Source organism: Myxocyprinus asiaticus, chromosome 23, assembly GCF_019703515.2.
Source record: "Myxocyprinus asiaticus isolate MX2 ecotype Aquarium Trade chromosome 23, UBuf_Myxa_2, whole genome shotgun sequence".
Lineage (NCBI taxonomy): Eukaryota > Metazoa > Chordata > Actinopteri > Cypriniformes > Catostomidae > Myxocyprinus > Myxocyprinus asiaticus.
Genome location: NC_059366.1, coordinates 44195001 through 44208280, shown reverse-complemented (window position 1 = coordinate 44208280; position 13280 = coordinate 44195001). Strand labels below are relative to the sequence as shown.

The following is a 13280-nucleotide window of genomic DNA, read 5'->3' as shown; positions in this document are numbered from 1 at the left end:
TCGAAGCTCACATGGGTTAACAGGTTGAGGACACGCAACAGGAACGAGCAAACTGACAATGGCAAGCGACGAGCCTTACGCTGTAAGTTGATCAGCTAATGTATACGTTTGCAATGTTTTTATTGTTCGCAAATTATAAACCAGCTCATGTGGATTTTTTATAACTCTGACAATGTTAGCTAGATGTATTGCTGGCAGTGTTTGCCCACTAACTTGTTTCAAATATGGCAACCCTGGATGTCGAAATACTATTGGGAAATGAGCAGTGGGCGGGTTCACACAGGCCAAATCACAAACAGAAATTCCATCCCAGAATGGAGATTTCAAAGTAGAATATACTGGCTGTAGCATTGTTAATGGAGAAGCCTGTATTTCAACTTAGCATGTTTCTTAGTAGAACTTAGTAGAAATCAAATGGGTCACATTAGTTTTGAAGTTTGTGCCACAACACAGAAACCGGGTTGAGTAGTGCAAGTGTCTGTGGAGCTCAATCTAGAAGCCTGCTGGACTCGCACACACTTTCATGTTTCAGAGATAGTGTGCATGAAATTCATGTGTGTCTGATGAGAAGCATATTTAGAACGTGAGAAGACTGTCATTGAATTTGCTTCGGCGGCTCAAAATTTCACTTGGGCGGCCACTGAAAAATGGTCAGTGCCTGAAAAACCCTGCTTCTATAATTCTCTCAGTCTCATGTAAAGCCACTCCACCTTCCTCCTCCGTTTCTCCGAAAGAATATGTACCGCGTACGTGTTACGTGAATAGAATGAGGTGCACATTTCATGCCACACGGTTTTGCGTTACCGCAATGCAGACGATAATCCAAAATGTAACCGGTTGCCAAATTAATACCGGCTTATCATGTCTACTGGTATATCGCCCACCCCTAAAAGGGAACCAGTAACAATGGACTAGAACCAGTGATGTAGCAGATGAGACCATCCCTCTGGTCTGGTGGTCTTGATATATGGTGAGGATGAGTATGGGGGGCCAATATGTTATGACCCACTTATGATCTTAAGCATGAACGAGATACACGGCTCAACTGAATGTAGGGTAAGACCGACATAAGGCTTACATGCATTTAATCCTGCAAAATTTATCACAAAGTGCTGCATGCAGTGAGGAAAATGGATTTCATTACTTAGAATAGCTTTTGACCCTACAATCAAAAACATATGAAATGATACAGTAAATGCTCAGGTTGGTTTATAGGACCAGGGAAAAAATCCTTTAGTTTGCTTTGGAACTAAAGGTGAAGTGTAATTTTTATGTTAAAATACTTCCTTATAATTACTATCCATGCACCTTTTATGACCTCATATCTGTCACACCGGAAATACTATTTAAAGAATCACAGAAATTAAACCTTAGAGACAATGTTGGTTTCATAAATAAAAAATTAAAAAACACATAGCATTTTCCAAAAAAAAAAATAATAATAATAATTAATGATTGTAAAAATGCCATGTGGTTTAACCATCAAGTAAAATGTATTAAAATACTTCTCTTGCACCTTGAATAAACATCAGTGTACACAATTTAAATAATCAATTTAAAAGTTTTCAAACATATTTTTCAAGGTAAAAAATATTTTTACAAATATTAGGGTTACACCATTTGACCTGAATATGATGTGCCTTTTTATAAAAATTTCTAAATATCTGATTTTTTTTTTTATACACTGTCATGAGTTTTTAATTTTATTTATTTATATATATATATATATATATATATATATATATATATATATATATATATATATATATATATATATATATATATATATATACAGCAGAATGGCTACCTGCATGTTGGTTACACCACCTGACCTTGATCTGGTGGACAAACTTTTTTCAGATATTAATAATATTTTAATAATTATATAGTTTATTTGAAACTACTTATGCCAATTTCCTTTTTAAAGAATTTCAGCATTTAATTAGACTTAGAAATAGCTAGATCTTTGGACGGTTACACCACTTTTTTTACTTTAAGCCCCAGAAAAAATACTAAAATGAATTTGAACTCAGAAACTGAAACATTTTCATCATAGTAGAGGTAAATTACTGTTTTGTGTAAATTGCATTTTGAATGTATTTTTGAGTAACTTAATAGATGCAGACAAAACAAATTGCTTCACGTTACTGACCTTTATAATAAGCTTTTTAATCTTTGATGCAATGGACGAACAGCTTTCCCAATTATAGTTTTCAGTAAATAAAATCAAACCAAGTGGCCTCTGAGTTTGAGTCAGGATTTAGAGAATCTGAATCATTGTTTGCCAGTGTTCATTGTGTCATTGACCCTGTTGTAGCTGGACTCAGAGGCCACAGGCGAAACAGGGGTTAACCCACTCTGTTTTGTCCAGCGACTCTAGACAATCAGGGCACTGACCCTGATGCTCCCGACCTCACATTGGAGATAAGAGGGGATTTAGAGTGCATACCTCTGCCCCATTGTGACAGGCGAGTGTCTGAGAGAAAGAGAGGAGGTATGTGGCCTCTCGTGGACTCTGATTTATTCACTTTCTCTCGACTCAGCCGTTTCCCTTTTCCTATTTGCACAATCGCTGTGAAAGATAGTACAGTCACAGTTTGCACAGTTGGTGAGGCCACCAAACGGAAAAATATACATAGCTGACATTAAATACTTTCAGGAAGTTGGTATGCAGTGTGACTTGCTATACTCCATTTAAAACTATTTTAGACAAAATATTGCTAATTCTTTAATAATTATATTATGCATGCAACTTATATATCCTCAAAGTATTTGTACTTTGAAAAAAATGTCTCGCTCACTGTTAGTCCATTAAAACGAAATTTTGAAGTCAAAAAGTTAATTAGAAATGATGTAAAACATTCAAACCTGTGGTAAAATAGCTGATATTACCGCATATCAATTAAATTATCCTGCTCACTGATATATATATATATTATATTATATTTATATATATTATATTTATATATATATATATATATATATATATATATATATATATATATATATATATATTAATGAAATATTCCTTATTTAATACAAGTTAAGTCAATCAACTGCATTTCTGGAATAATTTTGATTAAAATTTTAATCCGACTTGCCCCTTCTTTTCTTAAACAAAAAGCAATATCTGTGTTACAGTAAGGCACTTACAATGGAAGTGAATGTGGCCAATCAGTAAACGTTAATATACTCACTTTCTCACAGTTTCAAAAGTATAGTCACAAGATGTAAACAATGTGTGTATTTTAGTGTGATAAAATCACATACTAACCATTTCTAAATAAAGTTATACCCAATTTGACAAATTTGTTGCCATGATGACGAAAAGCCTTAAATCTTGTTTAAACCCTTATGTTTACCTTGTGGTAACCAACATTATGCCACAAATGCTGTTGATTGAGCTTAACTTGTACTGAACCCGTAATGTTCCTTTAAAACATCCCTTTATGTTCCTTTCTTCCACACATTTCTACATTTGCATAGTTTATACCATCGTCCACCCAGCACTGCAGCAGACTACCCAGACAGGAGAGCAGAGATCCAAGAAGCCATCCTATTGAATTTCATCTCCATTAACACAACAATGTTGAAATGTGTTAATAATGGGCTGCAACAGAGAGAGAGCATCCGTCCATTAGCCAACGCCAGATCACATGTGGCATATGGCCTGTTGGATTACACTGGTTTAATCGACTACAAATATGCATCACTAACACATGTTGCAACAAGGCTACAAGACAGGAAAAACGAGGGGAAAATATATATCAAGCTACAGTATATGACGCATCCAAATGCATCTACAAAAAAAAAATGGCTTCAAAAGTAGTAGGCAACAATTGTTCTTCCACTTTGGTCCTTGATGCATAAATACACACTTCATCGTTAAAGGGATTTTCATTCATTTTCATTCAACCAAAATGAAAATTCTGTCATTATTTTATCAGCCTAATATTGCACCAAACCCGTATGACTTATCTTCAGTGAAACAAAAAAAGAAAATGTTTAACTTACATTCACTGAAACATTCACTTTCATTATATGGCAAAAAAACTGTGAAGACTTTTGTGTTTAACAGAAGAAAAAAGTCACGGCATTAGGCCGAGTATATGACAGAACTTGCGCCCACTTGCGCCAAGTCTAGGCGCAAGTGGGTTTGGTGAAATTTCACGCTCAAAGCGCTAATGGGCTGGGTCAAGAACAATTTAATTCTGAGGTTCTTCTCTGGTTATTGAACCATCTGCGTCCTATTATATCGAGCGGGCACTCCCAGGTATGCGGAGACTGGCGGTGTTTGGGCATCGCAGCTATTTCAGCCCACATCATATCAGATATTACACTTATTCAGCGGTGTCTCATGGATGCATTTAATAAAATGAAATACTTGCTCCAATCTTGCAAATAAAACTGTCCCCAAAGCAGGGAGAGGACATTCAGCTGCTCCATCATGATGATGCGTATTACGTAGTGGATGTTTTTTTTAAATGCACTTAAAAAATGTGAAACATTTTGGATGGAAATTCAGCAATAGGCAAAATAAGCAGTGAACAGAAACTCCCCCGTCCAGTAAAGCTCCTCATTTTAATAATCGTGCAAAGAATCACTACAGCTTGAAAGTAACCCAGTCAGGGTGTCTCCTTCACCCCAGTGCTGGAAATGGACACGTGCATGTGTTTGGTGGGTGGGTCAAAACATAATTGACTGAGTGATGGCTATACGTCTGCTTACATTTCATGTGTGTACTCGCGTCCTTTTGCTAGGAACAATGGCAAACGTTCAAGCCAAGTATCAGAATACAGAATACAGCCAGAGGTTAAAGAGAGCGTTACAAACAGATGAGCAAATAAAACAAACATTTCCACAGTGTGTAGAACACAAGAAGCCACTTAACGTTAGTAAACAAATCATAGTCCAATAATGTCGTAGGAGTCAAGCACTTTTAACTGTGGTAAACAAAAACACAGAGGTGCAAACAAAGTGTGTCTAACAGAAGCACAGTTTATTAAAATGTACCATCCTGCCCATTCCAAAAGACAAAATCAAGCATAAATCATGCTGCATTTTTTAACATGACTGCTAAATAATCTACAGCCAATAAAAAGTTCATTTTTAAGTTATTTAAAGCTGCTGTTAGCACCTGTAACTGAACCAAATTGCAAAAATAATGACCAGGCTGGTAGGGCTGGGTAAAAATATTGCTTTACCGATGCATCCCAATCTTCGTTTGAACGGTCTCAGTCTCAATTCTTCAATCCCAAGGTGGATCTATGCGGCAACCCTCTACAATACGTGTAAATCACTTGCATATGCAACTAAATTTCGCACTACGCGACTAAAAATTTATGATTAGCCACTGGCTGGTAAATGTTCATATTTAGCTCACCAAGCGGTATACATTTTGGATTATCGTCTCTATCGCGGTAACACAAAATTACCACACGAGAAAGGTGCACAGCACATAACACGTACACATTACAGGAAGGCAAAAGGACTGCTTGTTCCTCAAATTCATTTGAATGAGAAGATGAGAGGAGATTATGAAGGGAAAAGTGTGTTCTCTGTGGTGTGGAACTGGTTTGGCTTTAGAAAACACGATACGGTGCAGAAAACAGCGATTTGCAAGGTTTGTACATTGTGTATGTCGATATATCCATGTGCGCGTATATATCAGTGGTCAGAGCTGCACGTGAGACACATCAAAAGCCTTTCTAAAATTCTGTTTGAGTGATGTTTGATATCAGGAAAAAGTTTCTTGAGGAAGGTTATAACAATAATCATAATAACAACAACAACAACAACAACAATAATAAAAAGAAAAAGAAAATTGGTGCACATCATCAGACTGAAGCTATGTTTGTCAAGTTCAAAATAAAGAGAAAATTATATAAGATGAAGAAGTTTTCATTTATAAAGTATTTAATTCACTGACTGGATTAGGGTTGCGCCGTAAACCGGTACTAATGAAATATCGTGATACCAAAAAATTTAAAATGGTACGATATCATCTTGTTAATTTCGGTACCATATTAAAGTATGCTGCCATTAGCTAAATGTAATGTAATGTGAGAATTTTTAGATTAAATCAAAGACTATTTGAAAATAATAAATAAAAAAAAAAAAGACTCGATATGGCCAAGTGTGATCATTAAACAGCAGAAGGATGTCATCTAATGAAATAATATACAGTCACATGCATGCAACAGAATGAATGAGAGGCTCTGCTCTGTCATCTCCTTCACACACACCCACACACACACACACAACACACACACACACAACACACACTACTAATGCTTGATTTTCATGCAGTGTGTCCAGTAGTATCCATCAGCAGAGACGCAGTGCAGTGAGTTTAGTGTACTCTCAAATGACCTTTTTCACCGTTGCAGCTCGGAGATTTCAGCTCACAAGTCGCGGGAAGTTTGATATAACGAACGCGTCGCAAACAGGAAGAACTTCAAAGATCTTTCAAAATAAAAGTCCAGCTGAAATGAGAGCTTTATTTAACTGGATGCGTAAAATTGAAGACATTACGACATTAATAAGTGTAATATTCAAAGTAGTCGCAATAATACTCATAATAACAATAATATAATATTAAACGGTTATATTATTAGTATTATTATCTGTAATATCACAAAAGCAAGTGTACTGAATATCAGCATGTTGTGATTCAGCCATGGCAGCCTCAGGCAATCAGATTGTTTTCATTTAATGTTTTCATTAATACTGTAAAGCTCTGTTGTGCATATTTTTTGTTTTCAACAAAAAATTAATTATTTCTAAATTATTATATTTTCATTTGATATTTACAATTTGTATCTTTTTTTATTTGTTACCTAAGTATTGAGTTAGTATCGATACCAAGGTACCAGGGCTGGTATCGTACAGAAGCCAAAATGTTGGTATCAGAGCAACCCTAGACTGGATTACTCAAAATTACACATTGCGGCATGGCTTAATATATAATACAATTTTATTGATTTTTCAGAAAAGTGTAACTATATCGTGATATAGTATATCATTATCGTGATATAAAATTACTCATATCATGATAAAGGATTTTGGTCATATCGCCCACCCCTAGATCTGTATAATGTGTGTCCAAAGACAAGATCCACGCAATAGATGTGTCATTGAATAATATCACTTTTAACATCTTCTTTGTTCTTTACAATCAGTTGTTGATCAAAAACCACTAAAAAAAGTAACATATCATTCTAGTTGCACATAGCATGGATGCGGTAATGAAGCACTGTGACTCCGCTATCATTAATATGTGCTCACACAAGACGCTCAGTGAACTCCCATTTTAGCACTTTTTCTACATATCATTGTACGTGTTTGTAAATAGTAAAAATTGTGAATGTAAACAATAAACATGTAACAAAATACATGTAGGCTATGCAATATAATATGCACAATATCACCAGTCCGCTATTGTTTGGACAAAACAACAGAATGCTCTACATTTAGCCCCAAAAGCCACTGGCAGAAAGCCGACTTTATAGAGTTTTCTGAATAGATTAACATAGAATAATGTATTGATACTTGCATCTTAGCCAAATGACAACTGCTACAAAAATACAGTTCAAATAAACAAACAAGCCTCTTCTGCTGTCAACTAGCAGCTGGCAGAGATTTGATCTGATGATGCCAGTTGTAGCTGATGTCCATTAGCAAGTATGAAGTCTGTCAACATGAAACCAAATGTTGACTGACCAAACAATAAACTAGATTTTTACATTATCTGATCATGTTATTGATATTTGCCCATGCAAAAATTGTTGCCAGGCTGCTAAGATGTTGTGGGTGGTTGCCAGGGCATTGCTATGTGCTAGGGTGTTCTGAATGGTTGCTGAGTCCAAGAGTTCACCCTCGAGTCTTTATGATATTCTGGTCTCTAGATATGGCTTGGGTCTCTTTTTCATTGTAAATCTATCCGATTTTGTGCTTTTTTTGGGGGGGGGGGGGGGGGGGGTTGTTTTGTTTTGTTTTTGTCCATTAAACAAAAACACACCTTTCCTCAAGAAGCTGCGTGTTTTGAGGTATCAATCATGTCCATAGCACAAACGGTGTAATAGTGCCTTAGCAAGCACCAATAAGGAACTAAAAAATAAAAAGGAAAGACAGTTTTAACAGGGGGAAAAAAATGGCCAGTTGTTACTGAATCAGGGATGCCCAACTCTGTGAATGCCAGTAAAGCACGAAGCAGATGGACTCTACTAATCCGTTTTATTCTGTGTCCGTTTCGTCTTTTCTGGGCAAACCCGATGAGGGTGATAACGGCGAGAAACAGTTGTCTTGGCATCCTTTGGGCCACATCAGCAAATCTCAAGATCTTCTTTTCCTACATTCAGCAGATTAGAAGTGATGCTCAGATTTGTTTGAGAGATGTTGGGTTGAAAAATGTTATCAATCTCTTTGTATTCTGTCACTAAATTGGAACAAAGGAAGTAGGCCTTGCAAATGATGCAGCTGAATTCAAATTTCCATTTCTTAATCACTAAATCAGTGGTTCTTCAGTGATTTTGCTTCAGGGCCCAGATTTTACATTGGACATCAAGTGGCGACCCAGCACACCACCAAAATCAAATTGTAAAAAGTACAGTACAAGTGGAAAACTAGATTTCATAGGCTTGCCTTTATAGCGTAAATGTTTGGTTTAGAAAGATCTCTTGAATTTAGATGGTTTCAGCCAATAATTCACAGCATAAAACTAATTGTGGGTGGCACAAACCATGTTTATCCTCATTGCAAGTGAAACTATATTCATTAATTGTCTATGTGGTGTGATTTTGTTAATAATTTTTGGAGCATGTCACACCACCTGTCAATGATGGCATCTGCCTTATTTGGCTAGTCTCCACCAAGTGACACAAACATTTGTGCCAAAACACAGAAGCCTGATTGGATGCACGACCTTTGATGTCAACAACAAAATATATGAGAAACGTTTTATCATCTCTTTTAAAAGTAGATAATCCGGGGCCTGGGTAGCTCAGCAGGTAAAGACACTGACTACCACACCTGGAGTCGTGAGTTCGAATCCAGGGCGTGCTGAGTGACTCCAGACAGGTCTCCTAAGCAACCAAATTGGCCCGGTTGCTAGGGAGGGTAGAGTCGCATGGACTAACCTCCTCGTGGTCACTATAATGTGGTTCGCTCTCGGTGGAGCATGTGGTGAGTTGAGCGTGGATGCCGCGGAGAATAGCGTGAAGCCTCCACACGTGCTATGTCTCTGCAGTAATGCGCTCAACGAGCCACGTGATAAGATGCGCGGATTGACGGTCTCAGACGCGGAGACAACTGAGTTCGTCCTCCGCCACCCGGATTGAGGCGAGTCACTACACCACCACGAGGACTTAGAGCACATTGGGCATTTCAAATTGGGGAGAAAGAAAAAAAAGTAGATAAGCCTACTACGCCCAATTATAAGGGTAGTTGCATTTAGCATTGTATTTTTCCCTGCTGTCGGTAACCACGTAAGAGCAGACCTGTGACCCATGCATCAAAAAACTGCAACTGTTTCAGCTTATACATTAGTGGTGCACTGATATATCAGCCACGACATTTAATCAACAAAGACAGACCCAGCCATGTATCTGGGCATTCCTACTAGATATTATTTTTACATTACACACAACTTCTTGCTTTGACATGAAGATGCCATCACCATGCCATCTAAACTAAGGGATGGGAAAACAAATGTATCGTTTCTTCCATGGGAATGCAAGGCGACAGAGGAAGCTTAAACACATCAATCACAATGAATTAATACTCAAATTTCACATATATAAACAAACAGTCTACAACAACTCTATTAACAACAAAGTCTGTCATAAGACTATTTTTAACACACATTGGCTAATGTTGACGAGATGAGCTCTATGCAAATGGCTGCATAAACCCCCAACTGTCAGAACTGTTAACAAAAACATGTCGTTACGCTTTATGAAAAAATGCAAATTTGAGTCTATGAAAGGTGAACGCGTCGCAGGTGTTTTTTTATTCAGCTACCTCTGAGAAACTGATGATAATTTTATTTGCCAGAATAAAACAACTAAACAGAGAAGGGTTTTTCTCCCCATGATGATGACTTTGTCCTCACACAACAATACGGCTATGAAGAAAACCACTTGTTTAACCTTGAAAAGGACTAGGCTGTGTAAACTGCTCAATAAAATGTGCAATTATCTGACCATAATCTGATATGCATTGGCTGTTCCGAAGAGGTAATCCACTCATACTGACAAGTTCTTTATAAGACCAATGTCTACACGCCTCTTTGCAAAGTATTTATGATGCTTTCTTTCTTTTTTTTGCATAAAAATGACAGCTCATTAAGCATGAGGAATCACAGGCTGTGATCTTTTCTTCCCCTACAAAAATGGTGGTGGTGTTGTACAGTGATGGTATGATGGTAGTACGATGGTACTATGATATACAACACAGTATTGAATGATTATCTCAATACTATACTATTTAGATATCAATCTTAATAGTACACCATACAAAAACCAAGGAATTACCTAGGGAAAAAAACACCAAAAAAAACATGGAATTACCTCAGTACATGCCCAAAATAACATGGAATTACCATAGTACCTACATTAGGGCTGGGCGAATATCCCGATGCCGACTGGACACTTGCGTGATGGCAAATGGAAGGATTTTTTAACACTTCGTTATTTTAATTGCTTTTTCGTTTCATTTGAAGTGCAATTTTTAGATATTTAGTTCAAGAACATCTAATTTTTAATCCTGCTTGCAAAGACTGTAAAGCTTGTAAAGGGTATGTAGAAAAAGATACCATCATATGGTACAGATAGTTCAGATGCCATTATTTGACAATAATGCCATTATTTAAAGGGATAGTTCACCCAAAATTAAACTTCTCTTGTTATTTACTCACCCTCATGCCATCCCAGATGTGTGTGACTTTCTTTCTTCAGCAGAACACAAATGAAGATTTTTAGAAGAATATCTCAGCTCTGTTGGTCCATACAATGTAAGTGAATGGTGACCAGAACTTTGAAGCTCTCAAAAGCACATTAAGGCAGCATAAAAGTAATCCATACGACTCCAGTGGTTAAATCAATGTCTTCTGAAGCAATCCAGTCGATTTTGGATGAGAACAGACCAAAATAAAAATCTCCTTGGCGATAATGATTTCAAGCTCGATTGCAATTCCTATAGCGCCATCTACCGCTCTACTCATGCATCAAGTGCTAGGAAGTGTAATCAAGCTTGAAATCATGATTGCACCTAGAGACTGCAATGGCAAGATGTACTGTGAAAAAGGAGTTACATTTTGGTCTGTTCTCACCCAAAATCAATTGGATCGCTTCAGAAGCTTTTGGATTACTTTTATTCTGCCTGTATTTGCTTTTTTCGAGCTTCAAAGTTTGTCACTATTCACTTGCATTGTATGGACCTAAAGAGCTTAGACATTCTCTAAAACCTTAATTTGAGTTCAGCAGAAGAAATAAAGTCATACACATCTGGGATGGCATGAGGGTGAGTAAATGAGAGAATTTTCATTTTTTTAGGTGAACTATCCCTTTAACTGGATTGCTATTCCATAGGGACACACAGGAGCCCTCTAGTGGTTATGTCGTCAGCCTGTTTCTTGAAAAATCGACTTTCTTTTGACTGCCGTTATTCCCTTTTTGTCATTTAAAAGTACATTTGAACCTAACACTTCCATAGGTTAAAACAGCCCATAGTAAAGACAGTAATGGTGCCAGTCGCTAGGCTAGGCACAGACACCCTCACCTGAATTCATGGGCGTAGAATACGCGGGGGATGAGGGGGACCCCACTTTCAATTAAATCAAAGTTGGCTGCATGTGTTTATGCTGTGTCTTTCATACAGCAAGTGTCTAAAAGAGTAAATGCAAAAGTTAAAATTCCCTGGTCTTGTAATTAATTCAATAAAAAAAAAAATGTAATCGATTGAGAGCCTTAAAAATGTATCTTATATAATTATGTTCGTCTTGCGCTAATCGTTTTGTCCCCCTCACTTTTGAGATGATTGCAACGCCCCTGCAAGCATCGTTTCAAGGACGCACGTCCTAAACAATGGTGAGGACAAATATGCCAAACAGTACGGCTGTGACCTAAAATCGAGTGTACTACCTACATAATCCGCACTTTTGGTCATTATAAGCGCTGACTGACTCCGAACAATTCCCCAAAACTGCTGCACATGACTACTATGATGCCCCAAAACATGATGCTGTCCAGGTAGTAGGCAACTCGCTGGGTTTTGAGACAAAGGCAGTGTTAATGTGACCAAACCGGGAAAACCTAAACTAAAAGAAACTAAATCCTTGCAGTTTACTTTGCAACCAAGAACCGTTTTAATACATAAAACACTACAACTCTCTGTCAGTGTGCACTAATAAGAGCTAATCGCAAAAAGTGAGCAAAGATGCCCTTACCTTCAGCGGATGTTTCACAAATTCCCATGATGTAATAATGTAGTCATTCCTTTTAAACTGTCAGTCAGTACTAATGTAGTCATTGCTTTTGAATTGTCCCGGCAGCTTGAGTGTTTCACCTCCACTCACTCACATCCAACTACTAGCGTCTGCTCTGCTGACATGAAGCCGGTCTGTGGCTCCGCCCACCGTGGCTGATGATTGGTCCAGCCGCTACCAAGACTCCGCCCACTCACTTGTTCACAGGGAGGGCTGGCATATATAAACAGCCTTAAATAGACACTGAAGTTTTACTAGGTATTTTCATTGTTTTCGCACCAGGTAATTTAAGATGAGAGTATGGTGCTTTGTTATATTTAAGGATTAAATATTATTGCTGATGGAAATTTATTTGCAAACAACCATAATGTGAACATGGAGTAATAGTGGCCCCAACTGGAGGATTGAGGGAAAACAATGAGCAATTAAAATTCCAGTTCTTTATTGTCAGTGCATAGGTACAATTTGTGGCATAGCCAAGGGTGGGCCCAAATTAGACCCAGGCCCACCCAGAATATTAGAGATTATTTGTTGACTTCAAATATATATTTATAAAATAGTTAAAAATGCATAAATTCTGCTTTCTGGAAGTGTGAAAGAATGGTTTAAATGTGCGCCTTTCAACTTTTCTGGAAAAGTTGTAGACATTGTTTTTATGCTCTTCCATTTTTTATTGAGGCCCACCCAAAAGTAATTTCCTGGCTACGCTCTTGGGTACAAAGAAACTATTTTAGTATTCCACAAGGTGATGCAACAAATTAAATAAAAAGATAAAGATGAAAACAAAAAGCATATA

The 13280-nt window shown here is 37.3% G+C and overlaps 2 protein-coding genes across 2 annotated transcripts in view; both read right to left on the bottom strand.

Moving 5' to 3' along the window:
- Nucleotides 1-12569, bottom strand: part of LOC127414356 (signal-induced proliferation-associated 1-like protein 2) — a 180240-nt gene extending 167671 nt beyond the window's left edge. The window contains exon 1 of the mRNA XM_051652329.1: nt 12446-12569. The gene's annotated coding sequence lies outside the window, so the exon portion shown is untranslated. The remainder of the gene's footprint in view (nt 1-12445) is intronic.
- Nucleotides 1-13280, bottom strand: part of LOC127414395 (keratinocyte proline-rich protein-like) — a 401795-nt gene that overhangs the window by 345035 nt on the left and 43480 nt on the right. The window lies entirely within an intron of this gene.